Genomic DNA, 25,764 nt, shown 5'->3' with positions numbered 1-25,764 from the left:
AGTATCTTTTAACAGTACCATCTCTAATGGATAAATACTATAGATGTATAGTAGTATGTGAATTTGCCATCATTTGTTTAAATGATTTGTCTATAGTTTTCAATTTTTTATTATAAAAGTTCTACTATGAATATCATTATAGTTGAATTTTTCCATGCATCCTTAATTATTTCTGTAGGATAAATTCCAAAAAGTAGAATTACTTCATTCTGTACATTTTAATATTTTTTGGTGTGTATGACTTAGAAAGTGAAAGTCCCTTTCCCCAAGGACAGCCACCATTAAAATCAATCTTTGTCTAGCCTTTTCCTGTATATATCCTAACATAAATAACTATATATATTATTTATATAGAAACTACATATATATAATTTTATATAGCTATGTCTGTCTCTTAAAAAAGAAAAATATATTGTTCCTTAACTACAGCAAGTTGCTTTTTTGCCTAACGCATTTTGCCTGAGAGATTTTGGTCATCATATCACTATGTATAATTCTACCTCATTCTTGTAAGCTGTATGATACATAGTAATTTGTCCATTTTTCTACGGAAGGATCTTTTCTTTCCCATTTTCTTTTGTTTTTGCGTATGTCTTTGTTTTTTATTTCTGCAGCATAAATTCCCATTTGTAATAGAATTCTGGGTCATTTATGAATTGAAAGTACTTTATATGTGCTGGTCTTTTTCTGTGTTTATTTTTCTTTCTTTCTTTCTTTTCTGTTTTTGTTTTTGAGACCGAATCTTAATCCTACCCCCGGGCTAGGGTGCTGTGGCAGGGTCACGGCTTATCCACTCAGGTGATTCCCCCACCTTAGCCTCCTGAGTAGCTGGGACTACAGGCGCATGCCAACATGCCTGGCTAACTTTTTGTATTTTTTGTAGAGACAGTGCTTTGCTGTGTTGCCCAGAATGGTCTTGAACTCTTGGGCTCAAGCCATTCACCCACCTTTGCCCCCCAAAGTTCTGGGATTATAGGTGTGAGCCACCGTACCCTGTGTTTTCTATTTTTTTCATTCCTTTATTTGCCTACTCTGGTATTGGACCAGATGTTAATTACTTTTGTATCAGGAAATATAACATGTTCTAATAAGTAGGCAGATAAGTCACAGTTGAATTTTGGCTAGGTGTTGGTTTTTATCTTTTTTTTTTTTTAAGACAAGTATATGTATTTTAAGTAGTCTAGAATAATACAGATTTTTGAGGACTTTTAGGTCCAGGCAGTAATTCAGAACTCTAAAGGCACATCAAAGTTGCATAGTGAACAAACAAGCTATTGAGCTGTGAGCTTTCTGGGAATACTTGGAACCATAACATTTCTGTCAAATATGCCTTTTAATCTTTGGTTTATTGATTGAAGTATTTTGGACTTATACTCTTTCTGCTATCAAGGTTTTATTCTTTTTAAAGGAGATACACTATCTTTTTTACATTTCTGGTAATGTGTTTAGTTTAGGTACATCATACTGTGTTGTTTCTGCTTATTTCTGTAGTTCTCTACTTATACCTTCAGAGTTATACATAGATTTTCCTGAGGTTTATTAGTCTAATATAGCTCAAAATATCAGAATAGATGTTATAGTAGGTAACACTTTTCTGAATTAGAATCTGATTTTTTAAGAATCTAGTGTTTTGGCTGGATTTATGTAGGTTTCTTTATGAGAAAACAGTAAACATTGCAGAAGAATTACACTTTGCTTTTTAAAGTAGAAATGTGTTTAGTTTCTAAAAATGCTAATTTTTTTCTGAGACTATTTTTTCTTTAAATGTAGCCACTCACAGCATTGTTAAAATTTTTAAATGTTGATTCTGATACTATATACTATTAGTAACTAATACATTATGAACTTTTTTTTTTTTTCCTTAGGACATACTGTCAGGTGAGATTCTCAAATGGTTTTAGTGTTCTGGAAGAGTTAGTTTACCTTTGTAATGAAAAATCTCTCATGAGAGTACTGCACTCACCGCTAGGATGAAAACTAATCAAATAAATATAAAAAATGGTAGTCAGTACCCAGGCATTTCAGACAGGACTGTTGTCTGACACTAGCCTCCCTTGGAGTTGAATTGTCACCACAGCCAGGTTAAGCTTATTACAGAGGTTTACCTTGCTTTGGATTGTGGGTCTGCGTCTATCAAAGTGAAAAGCCAACTTTTTCCCCTCATGGTAGTGGTATGCTTTTTGCATGGTGTGTTTATGAAAATTAACATCACAATGGTGATTTTGTGTTGAGGTTTACCATTTAACTAGATTAGAGATTGTATTCTTTGGTGCAAAATTTAACCTAAATGCTTTGTGAATGTACACAAAACTGAGTCCTTTATCTCAGAATCACAGCTGCAAACAAATGACAACCCATGCTTGAGCATTAACTCATTATCACTTAGACCTTTGGCCAAGCCTGTGATTGCTTAGATAAAGCCTTACACTCCACCTTTGCCTAATTCTTTGTTTTTTGAAGACTGAAGCCATATAAAAACTTCAAATTCATTTAACTGAATAGTCCATGTAAGGAGGATGTTTAACTTATTTTTAGGACAATATTTGATTTTAACTAAATATTATGTGAGACTATTATAAGTGATTATAAAACTATGTGATATTTTGTGTTTTATAAAACTTCAAATGTTTTCATTTTATTATTTCTCATTATTTAAAACATTTTTTCCTCACTAAATATTGTGATAAATTAGTATCAGTAAGACTTTAATTAATAATAGCCATCTGATAGCAGGGATTCTTTAATAGATTTGTTAGAGTATACATCTTCACAGTACATAAAAGTTGAGAGATTTTTATGTTTTGTGTAGTGACTAAAAAGTAAGCTATTTTTCAGCAAAGTATTAAGTAATTTTTACTAGCTCTTTTTTATAATTATTTTCCTATTCAAAGTAATAATAAAGTAATCCTTGAACATCCTTTTAGTTAACACACGATTTTTTAATAATTCACTATTTTTGACCAGGCATGGTGGCTCCCGCCTGTAATCCCAGCACTTTGGAAGGCCAAGGTGGGAGGATAGCTTGAGCCCATGAGTTTGAGACCAGCCTGAGCAACATAGTGAGACCCTGTCTCTGCAAAAATTAAAACAAAAAATTAGCAGGGTGTGGTGGTGCATACCTATAATCCCAGATACTCAGAAGGCTGAGGTGGGAGGATCGCTTGAGCATGGGAGGTTGAGGCTGCAGTGAGCCATGATTGTGCCACTACACTCCAGCCTAGGTGACAGTGAGACCCTGTCTCAAAAAAAAACAAAAAACACCACTATTTTTGTTCAAGTATTGTATTTTAAAAGGAATACAGGTAATGCCCTGAAAAGTACAGATCAAGAAAAGAATGCAAATGAGACAAAAATAATGGTTATCAGTTTGCTGTGTATCCTTAACAGAAGTTTCCTGTAAAAACATGCGTATGTACATATATGCATATATAGAAATAATTAGTTTTCTTTTTACAATTCCTTTTGTTTTTAAGTCTTCAGGTGTAGCAATGAGACATGAAGACTAGTTCTATATTAGCATGGTAGTAAATAAAAATTCCATTCTTCAGAGATAAGTTTTGTCAAGTTTCTCTCATCTTTCTGCTTGCTCCTCCCTTCACTCTTACTCTGTTCTTACCACTCTTCTCCTTGAGAGGAGAGAACGTATAGTGTGGTGGATTGCAACGCTGGCTTGGCTATACATTAGATTTAACTGGGAGCTTTGAGAAATATCCACATTCTGGCTCCACCTTCCAGATTCTTAATTAATTGGTCATAATGATGCAGGGGATGTGGGAGGAGAATGTTCTTTATCTTAGCCTGCATATGGAAGCTTGCCACAGCTTCAGAGTTCAAATATGGTTTGCGGGAAAGCAATGGTTGAATCCAAGGGGCCATCTTCCTCAGTTTCTCTATCTTCTAGAAGGAAGGGGTGTGTGCCTGTGTGTGTGTGTGTGTGTGTGCACGCGCACGCACATAGGTCTTTGTAATCCTTTAAATTCTCTAAGAAATGTACCACCACAGATTTCTAATTTATTCTAGTATTGGTTCATCCATAGTGTTTGTATACTTTAATTCTAAAGAAAAATAATATTTGCATAGTACAGATTAGATAGACAAGAAGATGACTGGTAAGGCAATATAGTATTGTAGTTAACCACACTGATGCTAGAGCCACAGTGCCAGAGTTATAATCCTGGCTCCATAATTTATGTATGTTGAGCTTGGACAAGTTAGTTTTAGCCTTTTTGCCTCGTCTATAAAATGGGGACAGTAGGCTGGGCACAGTGGCTCAAACCTATAATCCCAGCACTTTGGGAGGCCAAGGTGGGCGGATCACCTGAAGTTGGTAGTTTGAGACCAGCCTAACCAACATGAAGAAACCCTGTCTCTACTAAAAATACAACAGTTAGCTGGGTGTGGTGGTGCATGCCTGTAATCCCAGCTACTTGGGAGGTTGAGGCAGGAGAATCATGTGAACCTGGGAGGCGGAGGTTGCAGTGAGCCGAGATCAAGCCATTGCACTCCAGCCTGGGCAATAAGAGGGAAACTCCATCTCAAAAAATTAAATTAAATTAAATTAAAATAAAGGGACAATAATCCCCACCCCATAGAAATGTGAGGATTAAAAATACTAGTAGATGTAAAGTGCTCAAACAGTATTTTATGCATGGTAAATGTAAAATAAATAACAGTTAATTAGTTTATTCCTTTCTTGTAGTCTATTTTCTAACATTTCTTACCCCTTTCTTGCTTATTCCTCCTGAAGTTAATGCGTCCTCTGATAAACTAGAGTAGGTGTTAACTTTTTTTTTTTTTTTTGAGACGGAGTCTCACTGTCTCCCAGGCTAGAGTTCAGTGGCACTATCTCAGCTCACTGCAAGCTCCGCCTCCTAGGTTCACGCCATTCTCCTGCCTCAGCCTCCTGAGTAGCTGGGACTACAGGCGCCTGCCACCACGCGCGGCTAATTTTTTGTATTTTTAGCAGAGACAGGGTTTCACCATGTTAGCCAGGATGGTTTCAGTCTCCTGACCTCGTGATCCGCCCGCCTTGGCCTCCCAAGGTGCTGGGATTACAGGCGTGAGCCACCGCGCCCAGCCTTTTTTTTTTTTTTTTTTTTTTTTGAGGCAAAGTCTCGCTGTGTCGCCCAGGCTGGAGTGTAGTGTGATCTTGGCTCACTCCCGGGTTCAGGTGATTCTCCTGCCTCAGCCTCCCGGGTAGCTGGGACTACAGGCGTGCGCCACCACACCCGGCTAATTTTTTGTTATTATTAGTAGAGATGGGGTTTCACCGTGTTGGTCAGGCTAGTCTCAAACTCCTGATCTTGTGATCTGCCCACCTCAGCCTCCCAAAGTGCTGGGATTACAGGCGTGAGCCACTGCGCCCGGCCAGCTAATTTTTTTTGTAAGGGGCCAGATAGTAAGTACTTTAGGATTTTGGGGTCATATGGTCCCTGTTGCAGATATTCAACTCTGCTGTTATAGGGTGAAAGCAGCCATTTACATAAGCAAATGAGAGTGATTGTGTCTCCTTTATTTATGAACACTGAAGGTGTCCTTAAATATAGAAACAGTCCTTAGTTCACAAGCCACACAAAAACAGACAGTGGCCCAGATTTGGCCTGTGGTTCATAGTGTGCTGGCCCCTGAAGTAAGGTAAACAAACCTGCACATTCTGATAACTATTTTAGACGTCTTTTCTTTCTTGGACATGCCTTCATTTTTAAATTTCTCTGTACTTTGGGATACTCTAGAAAGTTAATTTTTTGGCATCAAGTTTAGAACTTTAAAATTCTACTCACAGCTTTGAGCTTAAGCTGTTGATTAGCACTATTTGAAACAGTGAAACTTTGTGAACTCTCTCCTCCTCAAACAATGACATATATAACTGTATTTAGGGTTCTTTGGTTGCAAGCAACAGAACCATCATGGTTCATTGGAGATTTTATTCTTTGGTACAGAATTTAACTTAAATGCCTTATGGATGTACATGAAACTGAGTCCTTTATTTCAGAGTCATAGCAGCAAGCAAATGACAACCCGTGCTTATCATCAGCACCGGTATGTATAGGTCTTCTCTCAGAGAACTGGGCAGATACCTACAGAACCTATAAGACGATACACACATTCACATACCATACACACACATGCATACATTATGTAAATAAAGATACTTATTTCAAGGAATTGGCTTATGTGATTGTGGGGACTAGAAAGTCCAAAATCTATATGGCAGGCCAACACATTGCAGATTCTGTAGCTGAAGCTGATAATGCAGTCTTTCAGTAGAATTTCTTCTTCAGCGAAACCTGAGTTTTGCTCTTAAGGCTTTTCAACTGATTGGTTGAGGCCTACTCACATTATTGACGATAATCTCCTTAAAGTCAGCTGATTGTGGATGTTAACCACATTTAGATAATACCTTCATGGCAACACTTCCATCTGTTTGAATAACTGGGTACTATAGTCTAGCCAAGTTGACATGTCCAACTAACCGTTACATGGTTCAATATATATTTGTCCAATAAAAGGAAGAACAAATGGCTAAAATGGTTAATTTAAGCAGAAAAATGTTTATTTGGAGGATGTTGAATAACAGAATTTCAGTAAAAAGTGAGCACTTAGGCCTCAAGAAGTCTGAAGAAGAACCAGAGCAGTTTGCAGGGGTAGGGACCTAGGTAATAGTAAGGAACAATGTCTTCAGTGTACCACAGTCATAAAGAATCAGCTCTAGCCATTTTGCTTCCTCACATCACTCTAAGATTCAGCTTCCCGGGAAACTCAGCCTGATTGGTGTAGGCTGAGTTTAGGTCACATGTCTCCCTTGCCCAGTGAAAGGTGGGTACACCTTGATTGACATTCTCACCACAACTGCATTCAGGAAGACAAGGATTGTTTCCCAATAAAGTGTCACAAGGCTGTTACCAAAAGAAGGAGGAATCCTAGACATGCACAAATAAAAGATATCCACTTCGCCAACTCTTGATATCTCACATAGATGGTCAGCTGGTAAAACTAACATGGATCAGAGCCAGATTATGTAGAATGTTACAAGGCCTGATAATGAGCTTGGGCCTTATTCTCTAGAATAATGAAACTTTTTTTGGGGAGGGGGGAGGGTCATAGATCTCTTTGAAATTTTGAAATTTTGGGGCCACATATTGGGCCCTCTTCTCTCCTAGAAGATTATACTTATGCTTTAAAAAAGATTTGTTTTTGTTTTGTTTTGTATAACATTTCAAGAGTTTGTTTTACCTCTTGAAGTATATCCATAGTTGGTGGGGAAAGGAGCTAGTCTCAACCTGAAAAACAATCAAAATATTATATCTCTCTCAGCTTCTGATATTTGCACTGCGGATTCTCCTTAATCTCTTTGATTTCTCTTGGAGGAATTTGGTTAAGAGATGATGAGGGTCTTATTAACACAGTGTGGAAATAGGGATAAAAATAATTTGCAATTTAAAGAATTATTTAGGAAACAAAATATGCAGAACTAGCTCGACTGTTGATTATATATGGGGAGTACAGTCAAGTATGACTTATAGGTTTTTAGCTTGTAGGAATTGCAGGGGAAATATATAGGGCAGGTAGAAAGGTTGACCTTAAATGTGAGAAGGGACAGCCTCATCCTTTGAGTGGGACTTTAGGAAAAAAGATGATAGTAACTGGACTTAAGTTTATCAAGAAGGAAGGTAATGAGAGAGGAAGTGGAGTAGAGATTGGTAAAAGGATTGATGTGCAGTACTGAGGGTCCAGGTGAGATTTCAGACCAGGAATTTGAAGTAGTGACATCAGTTATATAATAATATTTTCTCCACCAATGAAGAGAAAGTTTAAGATTCACTAACAGTTGATGTGTACTGGCTGATTTGCGGGTGAAACAACAGGAATACATGGAATAGGGGAATCTGAGCAAAGACTAACTCAAAGATGGTGGTGTATAACTTATAGAACTCCCATTCTGTGTTGGGCGCATAAATGAGCTTTGTAGATACCATTTCATTTACTCAAATAACCCTGCGAGCCAGGCACTGTTATCTCTGTGATGAAACTGAGGCTCAGAGAGGTTAAGACACTTGCCAAGGATTACAGAGCTAGTAAGTGGCAGAACTGGGCTTTAAACCCAGGAAGCTAGATTCCAAAGTCTTGTGTTCTTAACTACTAAGCTACACTGTTGATCACCCTTGGAGTCGTGGGTTAGGAGAAAAGGAAGGGAAACAATAAGGTGGGAGAAGATGAAGGACTTAGGGCTCAAAGCTGATGCTTCAGTGAGGTGGAAAACCTGTGCTGTGGGGTTTTCCTCAGATTACACACACGTGCACACGTGTTTATATCAGGTGCTGAAAAAAAGATAATTAATTTAGATATTTACCAGGAATTCTTTCAGAAGCATTTTTAATGAGTCATGTTTGCACTGCACAATTCTTTTTGCTTCATTTTTATATAGTTGAAGGCAGTAAGGAATTCTTGTACAAGTAAACATCTTTTCCTTTTGTACCCCTCATCACTGCGAATTTGATAGAACCCTTAGTAAATGACCAGGTTGTTTTTTACACTTTTTTTTCTCTCCCACAACATAACATGGGTTTGGCAAGCTTTAAAAAATGTTAGTATGTTTGTATCCACTAGTATACCTCTGACCATTTAATAGGAGATCCCTGCTAATTAGAGCTAGTGATGTTTTGTTCTAATTTGGAGAGACAGGGTGTGTCTGTCTTTAAATTCTGTCAGTTTTCCTTTTTGTAAAAAACAAAACAAAACAAAAAAAAAACCTCAATGCCCAAATTATAAATAAATTTGAGCAATTGCAGACTAAGGGAATAAGAATGAATGCATCCATTGGAGTAGAACATCTTCTCTTTTTCTTTCTTTTTTTTTGGACGGAGTCTCACTCTGTCCCCTAGGCTGGAGTACAGTGGCAATCTCGGCTCACTGCAAGCTCCACCTCCCGGGTTCACGCCATTCTCCTGCCTCAGCCTCCCGAGTAGCTGGGACTACAGGTGCCCGCCACCACACCCGGCTAATTTTTGTATTTTTAGTAGAGACAGGGTTTCACTGTGTTAGCCAGGATTGTCTCGATCTCCTGACCTTCTGATCCGCCCGCCTCGGCTTCCCAAAGTGCTGGGATTACAGGCGTGAGCCACCGCGCACGGACGAGTGGAACACCTTCTCAACACAGAACTAGTTGATTTATTTTTTCCTAATGCTTGGCTTTTTCCAAGTTTTTGTTACCCAAGATAACATTAGTCAAACTAGCACTTTGAGAAAAGGAGTTAAAGTTTTTTTATTGTTAAATTTGGGTAACTGGTCATATTTTCCTTTGTCTCTTACTGTCTCATACCCTTAGATCAGGGGTCTCCAACCCCTGGGCCACAGACTAGTTAGTAATGGTCCATGGCCTGTTAGGAACCAGGCTGCACAGCAGGAGGTAAGCAGCGTTGAGTGTTACTGCCTGAGCCCCGCCTCTTATCAGATCACTAGTGGCATTAGATTCTCATAGGAGTGCAAACCCTGTTGTGAATTGCATATGTACATAATCTAGCTTGCACGCTTCTTATGAGAATCTAATGCCTGATGGTCTGTTGCTGTCTCCCATCACCTCCAGATGGGACTGTCTAGTTGCAGGAAAATAAGCTCAGGGTTCCCACTGATTCTACAGTATGGTGAGCTGTATAATTGTTTCATATCATTATTATTATTACAGTGTAATAATAATAGAAAGAAAGTGCACAATAAATGTAATGCGTTTGAATCATCCTGAATCCATCTCCCACGCCCACTCCAGTCTGTGAAAAAATTGTCTTCCATGAAACTGGTTCTGCCAAAAAGGTTGGGGATCGCTGCCTTAAATTATGTAGATAAACGTAATAGATATTTGTGGTTATATCAGGGACTATTATAACATTTTTTCTGTATTAATCTAGATATTTAGCTAAAGCTCAACATGCTTTACAGATTGATATGGCTAATGTTTCAATTGTTTGCTTCTTGCTACTGTAAGGTTTCTTAGAATTAGGGCTCTAGATCTTTTTTTTTTTTCCTTCTTTTAAATTAAGAGATGAGGTCCAAGCTGGTCTCAAACTCCTAACCCCTTCCCACCTTAGCCTCTCAAAGTGCTAGGATTACTGACATGAGCCAGTGTGCCTGGCCAGGGATCCAGATCTAATACATGTTAAGATCATAGCTTTTAGAAAGTTTAGTCAAAGGTATTTAACTGTAGTTTCTTCCTTTGAACCCCGAACTTCAAGGCATTTAGTAACACTTTTAAGGTCTGTGTTCAGGTGGTTTTTGGTTTGACTGTAAATACTTTTTTCTGTTTAACATTTCTTAGTTCAAATCTAGGTCACAACCTGTCTGTACTCTTGTAGAGAATTTTATTTTTTAAATTTTATTTATTTATTTATTTTTCACAGTCTTGCTCTGTTGCCCAGGCTGGAGTGCAGTGGCACAATCTTGGCTCACTGGAGCCTCTGCCTCCCAGGTTCAAACAGTGTGTGTGTGTGTGTGTGTGTGTGTGTGTGTGTGTGTATTTTTTTTTTTTGACATCCAGTGACCTTTGAACTTTTTATTGGCTTCCTGCTCCCCAAAGGGTACCCTGCTTCTGCTGGCTTAATTCTCAGAACTTTGGTGTCATTGGTCTCAGATACCACTTTGCCATCCACTATCTGGTGGATGGTCGTCTTTTGGATGGTTCGCATGGAGTTGCTGCTGTCCAGGGCATCACCAAGATTGAAGTCCTTGCCATCTTCCAGCAGGTGGTGGTAGGTGGCGATCTCAGCCTCTAGTTTGACCTTGATATTCAGCAGGGCCTCGTACTCACTCCTGGGCCTGGCGTTGCCCCTCTGCCCGGGTCTGTGCCAGCTCTGACTGCAGTTGCAGCAGGATCCCGTTAAGCTGCTCCATCTGCAGGAAGTAGAGGGCCTCCACCTCCCTCAGTCTGTTCTACAAACTGGCCTTCACATTTCTCATTGAGTCCAGGTCAATCTTTAAGGACTGGACTGTATGTCTCAGCTCTGTGAGCGTCATCTTAGCCTCTCCAGCCTCAGTAGACTGCGTGGTGACCACTGTGGTGCCCTCCTCAATCTGCTGAGACCAGTACTTGTCTAGCTCCTGTCGATTCTTTCAAGCCAGCTCATTGTATTGGGCCGAGATGTCTGCCATGATCTTGCTGTCCTGAGATTTGGGGGCATCTGCCTCCATGGTCAACCCAGAGCTGGCAATCTGGGCTTGTAGGCCTTTTACTTCCCCTTTATGGTTCTTCTTCATGAAGAACAGCTCTTCGTTGAGAGCCTCGATCTCTGGCTTCAGCTGCAGCCAAGTGACATTGATGTCATCATTGACCTTGTGGAGTCCATGGATGTCACTCTCCACAGACTGGCACATGGCCAGCTCTGTCTCATACTTGACTCTAAAGTCGTCAGTAGCAAGATGGGCATTGTCAATCTGCAGAACGATGTGGGCATTGTCCACAGTATTTAAGAAGATCTGAGCTCTCAGGTCCTCGATGGTCTTGAAGTAATGGCCCCAGTCCCTGAGCTGGGGTCCCTTCTTCTCCAGGTGCTCCTGGATTTTGCTCTCCAGCTTCCGGTTCTCGGTTTCCAGGCTCTCACTCTGTCCAGGTAGGAGGCCAGGCATTCAGGCATTGCATGGTCTCCTCATTCTGGATGCCTCCCATTCCTGCCAGCCCCTCGGCCATCCCTGCAGCCAGACCCCAAGCTGTCCCAGAAGCTGGTGGAGTGGGACACGGAGATCTGGGAACCAGAGCCCCCAGCACCTGGATAGACGCTGGCCAGGCGCCATAGCTGGGTGCCTTGACAGAGCTCAGGGACTGGTAGTTGGTGGATAAGGTGAAGCGAGTGGTAAAGCTCATGCTCTCTGGGGAGGAGAGTGAGAGGATAGGACTCAGGCTTTGCTGACGACCAGAATATTAGATATTATCATTGCCTGATATCCCTTTCTTCTTTTGCTGTTGATAATCAAAACTTTATTACTGATTCTGACTTGATTTTTGAGGTTTGGTTCTCATAGAATTTTTAGCAGAGAGGTTAGTATTTAAAGGGATATTTAATACATTATTTCTTTTAGCTAGAATAAGCTAAAGGTGCAAAAGAATGAATGTTGTCTTAGGTTCCTAAGACCTGGAAAACCGGTCTGAATGCTTTTATGCACTGGGTTAACCTTTATGCCATTCAGAATGTGAGACCAGTTTGGTCTGATTTTCATTCCTCTGTTAGGCTTAAAAAAGAATCACCACACTGTTCATTGATGTCATTAGGATTATTAGGAAAAATGTTTGTTATAACTATGAAGACCCAGAGAACTCTTGTTCACACTTATTTTAATAGTGAAAACTTGGTTTTGGTTTAGAATTCTTCTAACAATATATATAAGTAATATTTGTGGAGTGGTAGAGTGCTTTTTTTTTTTTTTTTTTTTTTTTTTTACATTTACAAAGTTTGTCTCATTTGATCTTCACAATTCTGTGAAAAAGGTAGGACAGATAGTGTCACTCCTACTTTTAAAGATAAAAAGTTTGGGCTTCAAAGAAATTCAGTGACTTGCCCTGAGATAAATTGCTAGTTATGTCTGCTATCTTTTGCATTAGTTTTCATTCTCCTATATCAAAGAGTTTCTATGCAGAAAGACTTCTATATGATTTACTTATAATTTCTAAAATATAAAATTCAAATTGTTGAAATTTCCGGCTTTTCTGCATTTACCAGAAAAGTATGCCATTTAAAAAAATAGACCATTAAAAAAACATGGAATGCTTCATAAATTTGTGTGTCATTCTTATGCAGGGGCCATGTTAATCTTCCCTATATCATTCCGATTTCAGTATATGTGCTGCCAAAGCAAGCATGACTTAATTTTTTTTAGAACAGTTTTAGGTTTACAATAAAACTGAGCAGATTTCTCGTATATCTTCTGCCCCCACACATGCATAGTCTCCTTCATTATCAACAAATCCCCTACCAAATTGGTACATATGTTACAGCTGATGAATGTACATTGACACATACTTATTATGCAGAGTCCATAGTTTACCTTAGAGTTCACTTTTGGTTTTGTATATTCTATGGGTTTGGACAAATGTAAAATGATGTGTGTCCACCTTATAGTTTCTTTCTTTTTTTTTTGAGACAGAGTCTTGCTCTGTCGCCCAGGCTGGAGTACAGTGGCGCAATCACTGCAACGGCTCACTGCAACCTCTGCCTCCCAGGTTCACACCATTCTCCTGCCTCAGCCTCCCAAGTAGCTGGGACTACAGGCACCCGCCACCACGCCCGGCTAATTTTTTTGTATTTTTAGTAGAGACGGAGTTTCACCATGTTAGCCAGGATGGTCTCGATCTCCTGACCTCGTGATCCACCCGCCTCGGCCTCCCAAAGTGCTGGGATTACAGGTGTGAGCCACTGCGCCTGTCTTCACCTTATAGTTTCATACAGATGGTTTTGCTGCCCTAAAAGTCTTCTGTGTTCCTGTCTTGTTTGTTTGCTTGTTTTGGCTATATATAAAGAGGAACAGATAGCAAGTTCTTCCACATTGTATTACTGTAATTTTAATCTTATTTGTAGTTGTGGGATTTAGAAATACTTGATTCAGAAGTATGTCTTTAAGTTAATTGATTATAATTTTGACTCTTAAGGGCATTATGAAAAAGTCTTTTTCTGGTTCTTAACAAAATTCTTTCAAGTTAGCTAGTTTCAAAAAAGAAAAATGACTTTGTACTTTGAATAATCACTTAAAAAACCAGTACCTTTTATATTGCATAATGCCTGTGGGAGATATATATATATATAATTTTTTTTGTTTGTTTGTTTTTTAGACAGATTCTCCCTCTGTTACCCAGGCTATAGTGCAGTGGCACGATCTTGGTTCGCTGCCACCTCTGCCTCCCAGGTTCAAGCAATTCTTGTGCCTTAGCCTCCCGAGTAGCTGGGATTACAGGCATGTGCCACCATGCCCACCTGATTTTTTAATTTTTAGTAGAGATAGGGTTTCGCCATGTTGGCCAGGCTGGTCTTGAACTCCTGACCTCAAGTGATCTGCCTGCCTCGGCCTCCCAAAGTGCTGGGATTACCAGCATGCGCTGCCACGCCCAGCTAAAGTTTTTGTGTTTTTAGTTGAGACAGGGTTTCACCATGTTGGCCAGGATGGTCTCGATCTCTTGACCTCGTGATCCACCTACCTTGGCCTCCCGAAGTGCTGGGATTACAGGCATGAGAGACCGTGCCCGGCTCCAAATATATGTATTTTTTAATTGACTTTTTTTTTTTTGTGCAAAAAGTTTAGTTCAAGTATTTTTAGTTTTATTTTTATTTTTTTGAGACGGAGTCTCGGTCTGTCACCCAGGCTAAAGTGTAGTGGTGCAATCTTGGCTCACTGCAACCTCAGCCTCCCAGGTTCAAATGATTCTCCTGCCTCAGCCTCCTGAATAGCTGGAACTATAGGCTTGTGCCACCATGCCCAGCTAATGTTTGTATTTTTAGTAGAGATCAGGTTTCGCCATATTGGCCAGTCTCGTCTCGAACTCCTGATCTCAGGTGATCCACCCGCCTTAGCCTCGCAAAGTGCTGGGATTATAGGCCTGACCCAGTTCAAGTATTTTTAGAACCTCTGTTCTTGTATTCATAGACCCTGTGCAAATCTCTATGTGGAAATACAAAATAATCCTTACCTTGCATTCAGCAAAGTTGACGTTGACAGCAAAGGCAAGGCTAATTATGAAACAGTTAGAGGAGAGATCACCAAACTTTGGTCCAAGACCTGTTTTGTATGGCCCTCAAGCTAAGAATGGTTTTTACTTTTTAAAGAGTTTTTTTTTTTTAAATAGAAAGAATAATATGTGACATAGGCCATATGTGGCTCACAAAGCATAAAACATTTACCATCTAGCTCTTCATAGATAAAGTTTGCTGACTATGAATTAGAAGAATATATATCATATAAAATATAAACAGAGACCTTAGGGAAACGCAAATCAAAACCATAATGAGATATTATTTCATACACACTAGGAAGGCTGTAATTTAGGGGAAAAAAGGACAATAACAAGTGTTGGCCAGGATGTAGAGAGATTGGAACTCTCATATATTGCTGATGAGAATGTAAAATGGTACAGCCACTGTGGAAAACAGTTTGGCAGTTCCTGGGAAAGTTAAACATATGCTAAAGAGATGCAATGAAAAAGAATAAATAAATAAAAATAAAAGAAAAATATAGAGTTATCTTATGACCCAGCAGTTTTGCTGCTAGGTATATACCCAAGAGAATTGGAAACGTATGTGTACACTAAAACTTGTGCAAGACTGTTCATTACAATAAACAAAAAGTGGAAAGAACCCAAATGTCCATCAACTGATAAATAAACAAAATGTGATATAGCCATACAATGGAATATGATTCAGCCATAAAAAGGAATGAAATACTGACACAACTTCAACATCGATGAACCTTGGAAGCATGCTAAGCACAAAAGCCAGACACAAAAGGCCACATGTTGTATGATTCCATCTATGTGAAATGTATAGAAAAAGCAAATCTTTAGAGACAGTAAGTAGATTAGTGGTTGCCAGAGACTGTAGGGAGGGCAAATGGGGAGTAACTGTTCATGGATATGTTTTTTTTTGGGAGGGGTGATGAAAATATTCAGAAATTAGATAGTGATGGTGGTTATAACAGCCTTGTGAATATAATTTTTAAATCCACTGAATTGTGTACTTGAAAATGGTGGGCCAGGCGCGGTGGCTCACGCCTGTAATCCCAGCACTTTGGGAGGCTGAGGCGGGCAGATCACCTGAGGTTGGGAGTTTGAGACCAGCCTGATCAACATGGAGAAACCCCCGTCTCTACTAAAAATACAAAAAATTAGCCGGGCGTGGTGGCGCATGCCTGTAATCCCAGCTACGTGGGAGGCTGAGGCAGGAGAATCCTTGAACCCGGAAGGCGGAGGTTGCAGTGAGCCGAGATCACGCCATTGCACTCCAGCCTGGGCTACAAGAGCGAAACTCCGTCTCAAAAAAAAAAAAAAAAAAAAAAAAAAGGTGGATTTTACAGTGTATGAATTATATGTCAACAAAAGAAAATGTAACCAGAGATTAAGTAGTATAAAAGAGGTAATGAGAGGTCAGGGAGAGAAAAGAAGACTGTGGGCATGAATTAATGGATACAACTCTGAGGTTGGGGCTTGAAATGCACCTCAAAAGGCATAGAGGATTTGGATAGATAGAGGAAGTGGTTAAGGCATTACTTAGGAAGGGGTATAAACCAAGATATTATTTTGACATAAGAGAAGTGGCAAGATGTAAGTGGAAGAAAAGACAAGGCGAGTCTCTTGTTTTCATGGGGCTTCTAAACTGGCATATTAACTGATCTGGCCTGCTAAGGATAATGCTTTGCACAATTATTTTCATGGGATAAATTGCATATCCTTCTAGTCTCAGGCAAGAAGTTTTTATTCCAGCCAGACAGCAAGAGCCTAAGGACTCTCCGCCATGGTATTCTTAACGGGTTACTGTAAGGATTTTAGTTCATTGCATATGCTTTGTGGAATTTGCCATCTTTTTTATTTTTTTTAACCTATTTTAAATCATACAAAGTGTCTATCAGGTTTTGTTGTTACTTCAAACAAACCCCCCTCTTAATACTTTCTTGTTCTTGCCACTTCACACTTTCATGTATACTGTTTTATTTAATCCTTCCATCACACCTGAGTTAGGTGGTATCATTCCCATTTTAAAGATGAAAGAGGCCATATAATAGAGTGCTTAGGAGCCAGGATGGGAGCACTGGAGGCAGAATGCCTAGGTTCAAATCCTCATTCTGCCATTTACTAATTGTTTTGTGAGTTTTGTTGAGTTATTGAACTTCTGTAGGTCGTATGTTTTCTCTTGTCCAAAGTGGTGATTATAATAATATTATAGAATTGTTTTAAATAAATTGACTAAAAGTAAAATTCTTAGAAACATGCTTGCACATAATAAGTCCTCAGTAAGTGTTAAACTGCTACTGTTGGTTATAGATCATGAGAACTGAGTAAGTTTAAGAAGTCCAGAGCCTTCTACCTGATAAGTGGTAGAGCCAGTGATTAAATATAGGTGATCTGAATCTAAGTCCTACTTGCTAATTTATCTAGTTGCCTTTACCATAGTTTATTATATGTTTATTTACTTATTGGACATAAAATTATTAGCCTTCTAAACTTTGATTTAAATGTGGACTGGCTGAATGCGGTGGCTCACACCTGTAATCTCAGGCCTTTGAGGTTGAGGTGGGAGGGAATTGCTTGAGGCCAGGAGTTGGAGGCTGCACTAAGCTGTGATCGTGCCACTGCACTCCAGCGGTGACAGAGTGAGACCCTGTCTGAAAAAATAAATGTGGGCCAGACCATAGACCAAGTAGTTATAGCAAAAGAGAGTTTCTAAATTACTCACAACAGAACTTCCATTCTTAAACTAGTCTTTTGCTTTAATCCACTGGTGCCCAATCCTTAGCAGTTATAAACCAAACTCATGAGCTGTGAGGGGAAAATGACCATGGGAAACATAGATTTAATGCAAAATAACTGAAAAAAAAGAAGAAAAAAAAAACAATGCAATAAAACAAAAAAAAAAACAACAGAAATTAACTTGAGCGTGATAAACAGCTAAAAGCAAACAATATCTGAGGGAAAATGGGATAATCAAAAAAAGTGGCTATTCTTAATAAATAGAACAGACTGCTTGATAGGAACAAACTTTTTTAAAAGATAAATGAAAAAGAATACGCATTCACAAAAGAAAAAAGCACATGACTGATAAATATTTGAAAACTTTAACCTCACTAATCGGAGAAGCTTAGAGTAATAAAATTTTGATAATACAGTTAACTAAATAGGAACATTTATGTTGAAACTGTGCTATTAGGGATATGGTGAAATGGGACCCACACATTCCTGATTGGAATGCCAGTTGATAAAACTAATCTCCATGAAGAACCTTAAAAATGTTCATAGTCTTTTTTTTTTTTTTTTTTTTTTAAGACGGAATCTCGCTCTGTCGCCCAGGCTGGAGTGCAGTGGTGCAATCTCACTGCTTGCTCACTGCAAGCTCCGTCTCCTGGGTTCACAGCATTCTCCCGCCTCAGCCTCCCGAGTAGCAGGGACCACAGGCGCCCACCACCACGCCTGGCTAATTTTTTTGTTTGTTTTTTTGTTTTTTGTATTTTTAGTAGAGACGGGGTTTCACCATTCACAGGATGGTCTCGATCTCCTGACCTTGTGATCCGCCCACGTCGGCCTCCCAAAGTGCTGGGATTACAGGCTGAGCCACCGCGCCCGGCCTCCTAGTCTCTGATTAATTAATGTTCCATATGAGAATATAAGACAAGGAAAAAAATGACAACTGGATAAAAGTGTATTATATAAATAAAGATTCATTGCAGCATTATCTGTAATAATAGAAAACACTTTGACATGCCCAGCAAGAAGGATAGTTAAATTACTGTACATTTATTGCAATATCTGTTAAAATAGTTATGAAAAACTTCAGTGACCTTGGAGAGAGATGAAGTAATATCGGCGGGGGTGGGGGTTGGTGATAATAAAAAACAAGACTCAGAATTGCAACACCTTAACCTCTAAAGTCAAGCAGAAAACCTAGTCTTGAGAACAGTTCATTCTGGACAAATACTTACTGAGTTGCTCTTAAATGTTTGATTAATAAGTACCTACTATAAAAATAAATAAGGCAAAACCCTTTTTGAAACCACATTCCCCTTTCCCTTGTAGTAGTGACCACCTGATTTTTCTATTCCTCCTTAAAGCAAACTCCTCAAAAAAATTGTCCATAATGCCATCTCCCAATTTCTTGCCTCCCAATCTTTCCTGAACCCAGTTGTGCTTTTGTCCTGGGTTATTACACTGAAATTGGTTTATCAAGTCTCCAGTGACCTCCAGTGGTCAAGTTCTCAGTCTCATCTTAATTTACATGTCAGCATTTGATAATTGATCAATTCCTCCTCTTTGAAATATTTTCTTCTCTTTATCCCAAGAAACTATATACATGGTTCCCCCCCGCCACTGCCTCACTAGTTGCTCTTTCCTGACCTGCTTTGATGGCTTCTCTGCTCTGATTGTTTTTTTTTTGTTTTAGTTAATATGGAGAATTGTGTTGTATTTTTTTATATTGTGGTAAAATACACATAACATACCATTGTAATTATTTTTAAGTATACAATTCAGTAAAATTAACTACATTCACATTGTTGTGCAGACTTCACCACCATCTGTTTACAGAACTCTTTTCATTTTGTGTAACTGAAACTTGATTCTATTAAACAGTAATTCCCTGTCCCCCTTCTCAGCCCCCAACAACCACCATTCTACTTTCTGTCTCTGAATTTTTTACTACAATAGGTACTTCATATAAGTGGATTAGGGATACCTATATGTCAAAATTGCTAACTTCTGTGCATCAAAGAACACATCAAGGTTGAGCGTCCAAAATCCATATCCATAATCCAAAATCCAAAATCCATAACTTTTGAGTGCTGACATGACACCAGAAGTGGAACATTTTATATCTTTCCCCATGTGGGTTGCAGTCAAAATAGTAGTCAAAACTTTGTTTCATGCACAAAATTGTTAAACATATTGTATAAAATTACTTTCAGGCTATGTGTATGAAGTGTTTATGAAACAGTTTAGACTTGGGTCCCATTCCCAATAGATCTCATTATGTATATACAGATATTCCAAAATCTGAAAATATTTGAAATCTGAAGCACTTCTGTTCCCAAAGGGATACTCAACCTGTAGTCCAATTTATCTATTTTTTTCTTTTGTTGCCTGTGCTTTTGGTGTTTATCCAAGCAATCATTGCCAAATCCATTGTCATGTATCTTTCCTCCTATGTTTTCTTCCAAGAATTTTATGGTTTTGCTCTCTCACATTTAGTCTTTGATCCATTTTGAGTTAATTTTTGTATATGGTGGGGCCCAACTCTTCATTCTTTTACATGTGAATATCCAGTTTTTCTAGCACCATTTATTGAAAAGACCATCCTTTCCCAATTGAATGGTCTTGGCCTCATTTTCAAAAATCATTTGACCATATATGTGAGGGATTTATTTCTGGACTGTCTTATTTTATAAATTTTAATATGTTGTGTTTTCATTTTCATTCTGTTCAAAATACCAATTTATCCCTTTTGATTTCTTCTTTGAACTATGGATTATTTAGAAATATGTTGTTTAGTTTCTAAATATTTGGGGATTTTCTTGATCTTTCTGTTACTGGTTTCTAATTTAATTCTGTAGTAGTCAGAAAACATACCTTGTATGATTTAAATTTATTCAAATTTATTGAGACTTACTTTATAATTTAGAATGTGGTCTATCTTGGTAAATGTTTCATGTACACTTGAAAATAATATATATTCTTTCATTGTTGGATAAAGTACAGTCATACATCACTTAACAGGGATACGTTCGGAGAAATATATTATTAGGCAATTTGTTAAATTAATCTCTGAGTAGTTTCTTTTTAGATACTTTTGTAAGTGATTTTTTAAATTTTATTTTTCACTTCTTTGCCAATACATAGAAATACAGTCACACATCACTTAACAACATATCTCCTAGCTGTGATCACACCACTGCAGTCCAGCCTGGGCAACAGAGTGAGACCCTGTCTCTAAAATAATTAAGTAAATAAATAAAGTAAATCATTCAATTCAACCTTACCTTATTGTAACTTTTTTACTTTATAAACTTTTTGACTCCTGTAATAACACTTATCTTAAAACACAAACACATTGTTGTCTGTTAAAAAAAATTTCCTTTCTTTAGGTCCTTATTCTATAAACTTTTTTTCTATTTTTAAAATTTTTTACTTTTTAAACATTTTTGTTAAAAACTAAGACACAAACACACATATTCACCTAGGCCTACACTGGTTCAGGATCATTAAGATGTCACTAGGCAATAGGAATTTTTCAGCTCCATTGTAATCCTATGGGACCACCATCACATATGCGGTCTAAACAATGCGGCTTAAAACGATGTCCTGCAGTACCTGGCTGTATTCTGTAAATGTTGATTAGATCCAATTGATTGATGGTGTTGTTTACTTCAGCTACGACCTTACTGATTTTCTGCCTGCCGGATCTGTCAGTTACTGACAAGGGTGTTGAGGGCTCCAGCTATAATAATGGATTCATCTGTTTCTCCTTGCAGTATCCATTTTTGCCTCATGTATTTTGAAACTGTTGTTAGATGCATGCACATTAAGAATTGTTATGTCTTCTTGGAGAATTGATGCCTTTATCGTTATGTAATACTCTTCTTCATACCTGATAACTTCTCTTACTCTGAAGCCTGCTTTGTCTCAGAATAATATAGCTACTGTTAACTTTCTTTTTATTAGTGTTAGCATGATATATTTTTCTTCATCTCTTTACTTTTAATCTGTGTACAGTAGTCCCCACTTACCCATGGAGGATACATTTCAGTGTCCTCTGTGGATGCCTGAAACCGCGGATATAGTACCAAACCTTATATGTACTGTATTTTTTCCTGTACATACCTATAATAAAGTTTAATTTATAAATTAGTCACAGTAAGAGACTGACAGCAATACCTAATAATAGAACAATTCTAACAATATACTTTATTAAAAGTTATGTGAAAGTAGTCTGTCTCTCTCAATATTGTAATATTTTTCAGATACCTGTTGACTGGGCCACTGAAATTGCAAAAAGCAAAACTATGGATGGGGGGTCTACTGTATTTATATTTAAAGTGGGTTTCTTATAGACAACATATAGTTGGGTCTTGTTTTTTTAGTCTGTTGTGACAGTCTCTTTTTTTTTTTTCTCTTATTATTATACTTTAAGTTTTAGGGTACATGTGCACATTGTGCAGGTTAGTTACATATGTATACCTGTGCCACGCTGGACAGTCTCTTTTAATTGGTGTTGGATTAATATATATCTACCATATTTGTTACTGTTTTCTATTCATTGCCCTCCCTTGTTGTTTCCTTTTTTTGCCTTCTGATTTCAATTGAACATTTTATGTTACTTCATTTTTTCTCCTCACTTACTGTATTATACTTGTTTTTACTTTTTTTTACTAGTTGCCCTTGAATTTGCAGTATACATTTACAACTAAGCCAAGCCCACTTTCATATAACATAGCACTTCATGGGTAGTGCAAGTACCTTGGAACAGAATATTCTTAATTACTTATACTAGTCCCTTATAACATTGCCGTCATTCATTTTACTTATCCATAAGCTATAGTCACCTAATACCTTGTTGCTGTTATTTTGAACAAACTGTATATGTTTAGATCGATAAAGGATAAGACAAGTAAAAGTAAAGTTTCTGATCTAAGTAGTTTTCCTTCTTTCTGAAGAAATTTTCACATTTCTTGCAAGGCATGTCTGCTGGTGACAAATTCTCTCCATTTTTGTTTGAAAATGTGTGCATTTCTCCTTCATTTGGAGGATAGTGTCACTTGATACAGAGTTGTAACTTGGTGGTTTTTTCTGGGAACACTTTAAATATTTTACTTCACTCTCTTCTTGCTTTCCTGGTTTCTGAAGAGAAGTCTGATGCAATTCTTGTCTCTGTTCTGCTATAGGTAAGATGTTTTTCCCCCCTCTGGCTTCTTTCAGCATTTTCTCTTTGCCTTGATTTTATGCAGTCTGAAATATACCTAAGTGTAGATGTTTTGGCATTTATCTTGGTTAGTGTTCTCTGAACTTCCTGGGTCTGTGGTTTGGTGTCTATCCTCTCTTTATTTTTTTAGCAGTCTTTTTTTTCTCCCAGCTTGTCTCTTCGTTTGGCCCTGTCTTCAAAATGTATGTGGAAGTTAACCAATTCTTACTACCTGCACTGCTACTCCTTTGGTCAACATTCCTATCTCTTGCGTTATTTCAGTTGCCTTCCAGTTCTTCCTGATTCTGCCCTTGACCTTCTCTTTTACAACCAGAGAGACCTTTTAAAAATTTCAGTGGAAACTTGACATCCTCTGCTCAAAACTGTCCAGTGGCTTCCCATGCATACCAAGTAAAAGCTGAAGTCCTTACCATGGCCTAAAAGCCTGTATTTAGCTCTCTATTTAATATCTTACCTTCTCTTCTCCTAATGACTTCCTCATTGTCCTCCAATTATAGTGCCCTACTTGTTCCTTATCGAAGTCACCAGGCATCTCAAGGCTTTTCTGCTTCCCTCAGATGTCTGCCCAACTCTGTTCTCTAACTGCCCATCATCTTTAGTTGTTTACTCAAACATCACTCTTCTAGATTATAAACCTACATGCCATATGGATTACGATCTCCCCATTGCTTTTTGTTTTCTGGAACACTTTACCAGCTGACTTGTTTCTGGCAGGAGAGTGCATGATGCATTGGAGAAGATGTAAGAAAGCCAGTTGGCTGGAGTGTTGAGAATGAAGGGAGCACTGTTGTGAAATAAAGCCAGAATGGGAGTTAGGGACCCAACTGTGCAGACCCTTGTAAGCCATGTTAACATCTTTGGTCTTTATCTTTAAGGGAAATGGGAAATCACTGAAGTATCTGAACTGGAGGGATTCGGAGGAGGTCACTAAGTGATTAAATTTGTCATTTTACAAAGTTCATTTTAGCTTCATTATGAATATATTGGAGGGGGAAAAGATTGGATGTAGGGAGATCAGATGAGAGGCTATTATAGGGATCCAGGTGTAAGCTGATGGTAGCTTATTTAGTCTGTTATGGTTGATGGCCATACAAAAAGAATGATTCTCTGAAGAAATGTATTTATATACATCTGTGGTCAGCAATTCATAACTCCTGATTGCCAGGTTAAGATTTCCAATTTAGGGGCCGGGCACAGTGGCTCATGCCTGTAATCCCAGCACTTTGGGAGGCTGAGGCGGGGGGATCATGAGGTCAGGAGTTCGAGACCAGCCTGACCAACATGGTGAAACCCTGTCTCAACTAAAAATACAAAAATTAGCCGGGCTTGGTGGCGCATGCCTGTAATCCCAGCTACTCAGGAGGTTGAGGCAGGAGAATCACTTGAACCCTGGAGGCGGAGCTTGCAGTGAGCCGAGATTGCGCCACTGCACTCCAGCCTGGGCGACAGAACGAAACTCCGTCTCAGAAAAAAAAAAAAAAAAAAGCGATTTCCAATTTAGAGGATCTCTTTTTGGTTCCATGGTAAGAAAGTAGAATGACTTTCCCAACGTAATTCTTCAGAATAAACCCTAGAAATTCTGTTAGTCAAATAGTTATGTATCTTTTTTTGTGTATTTCTTAGCATTTGGCACAATATCAAAGATTCCTTATTAAACCAATTATTATTTAATGGTCACTTCTAGATCCTGTTCAGACTGATTCATCTCTCATGAAGGCAGGGCTTTAACTAATTTCCTTGTTTTTCCCAACCTTCTCTCTGAAAAAATTAACTTGATTGGCCGGGTGTGGTGGCTCACGCCTGTAATCCCAGCACTTTGGGAGGCCGAGGCGGGCAGATCATGAGGTCAGGAGATTGAGACCATCCTGGCTAACATGGTGAAACCCCGTCTCTACTAAAAATACAAAAAATTAGCCGGGCGTGATGGCAGGTGCCTGTAGTCCCAGCTACTCGGGAGGCTGAGGCAGGAGAATGGCGTGAATCCGGGAGGCGGAGCTTGCAATGAGCAGAGATAGCACCATTGCATTCAGGCTTGGGTGAAAGAGCAAGACTCCATCTCAAAAAAAAAAAAAAGAAAAAAAATTAACTTGATCAGGGCTAAGATTGTTCCTCAATCAGATGTTTTCAAAACAAAGGTGTCTATATATTGGGTGTTATTTCTCTTCACAAAATTAATAGCTCTGGGAACAAAAATTTGTGTAGAACTGTAGCACTTACGAGGATAGGAAACTCATAACACTCTGGCCATACTAAGAGAGATTTGACGCTCTTATATGAGCAAACAGATTTAATAAACAGGGATTCTAATAGTTTTCTAATGTGGCAGTGTTTTTATCAACTAAAACATTGATTCTCTTCACTTTAGTTTGGGAAGGAAAAAAGCATTAAGCTTCTGTACCTAAAATATGTTATTAAATATGTTTTTTATTTAGCAGAAACCAGTGAGGTATCTTAGTCCAGCTTTGTTGTGTAAATAAAGAAGTTGAATATTAATGAGGATAAATGACTTGTCTTGGCTCACACGACTTATAGATCCTGATTTTGGACCCAGATATTCCTGCAAAAGTCTCTTTGGTTTTGTTGTTGTTGTTGTTGTTGTGTTTTTGACACAGTCTCGCTCTGTCGCCAGGCTGGAGCAAGTGGCATGATCTTGGCTCACTGCAACCTCCGACTCCCTGATTCTAGTGATTCTCCTGCCTCAGCCTCCTGAGTAGCTGGGATTACAGGCACGAGCCACCACGCCTAGTTAATTTTTGTATTTTTAGTAGAGACAGGGTTTCACCATGTTGGCCAGGATGGTCTTGATCTCCTGACCTCATGATCCACCCGCCTTGGCCTCCCAAAGTGCTGGGATTACAGGCGTGAGCCACCGTGCCTGGCCAAGGCTCTTTGTTTTTGATCAGAGGTTGTTAATTTGGGTTCCCTGGTCTCCAACATTTCCCTCACTTCCCCCAGTGTATATATTCTTTTCAAATAACTGGATTTATTGGATTAAGGAATACAATAAAGTTAAGAATCAATAAATTTGATTATACTGCCTCCTGATTTGGGGTTCCTAATCTGACAGTGCTTTCCATTCTTGTCTTGCATTACCTTTCCAAAATTCTTCTCAAAATATCAA

The 25,764-nt window shown here is 38.6% G+C and overlaps 1 protein-coding gene, 1 non-coding gene and 1 pseudogene across 7 annotated transcripts in view; 1 reads left to right on the top strand and 2 right to left on the bottom strand.

Annotated features, from left to right (window-relative positions):
* The window catches only part of RAP1A (RAP1A, member of RAS oncogene family), a 96,672-nt gene that overhangs the window by 20,468 nt on the left and 50,440 nt on the right, over nt 1-25,764 (top strand). The window lies entirely within an intron of this gene.
* Nucleotides 4,405-20,882, bottom strand: LOC129394636 (keratin, type I cytoskeletal 18-like; annotated as a pseudogene).
* LOC112438291 (U6 spliceosomal RNA) lies at nt 12,735-12,837 on the bottom strand. Its single transcript, XR_003026747.1, has one exon. It is a non-coding gene; the product is annotated as a U6 spliceosomal RNA (small nuclear RNA).

This window comes from Pan paniscus, chromosome 1, assembly GCF_029289425.2.
Source record: "Pan paniscus chromosome 1, NHGRI_mPanPan1-v2.0_pri, whole genome shotgun sequence".
Lineage (NCBI taxonomy): Eukaryota > Metazoa > Chordata > Mammalia > Primates > Hominidae > Pan > Pan paniscus.
This window is presented reverse-complemented; position numbering and strand designations above follow the sequence as displayed.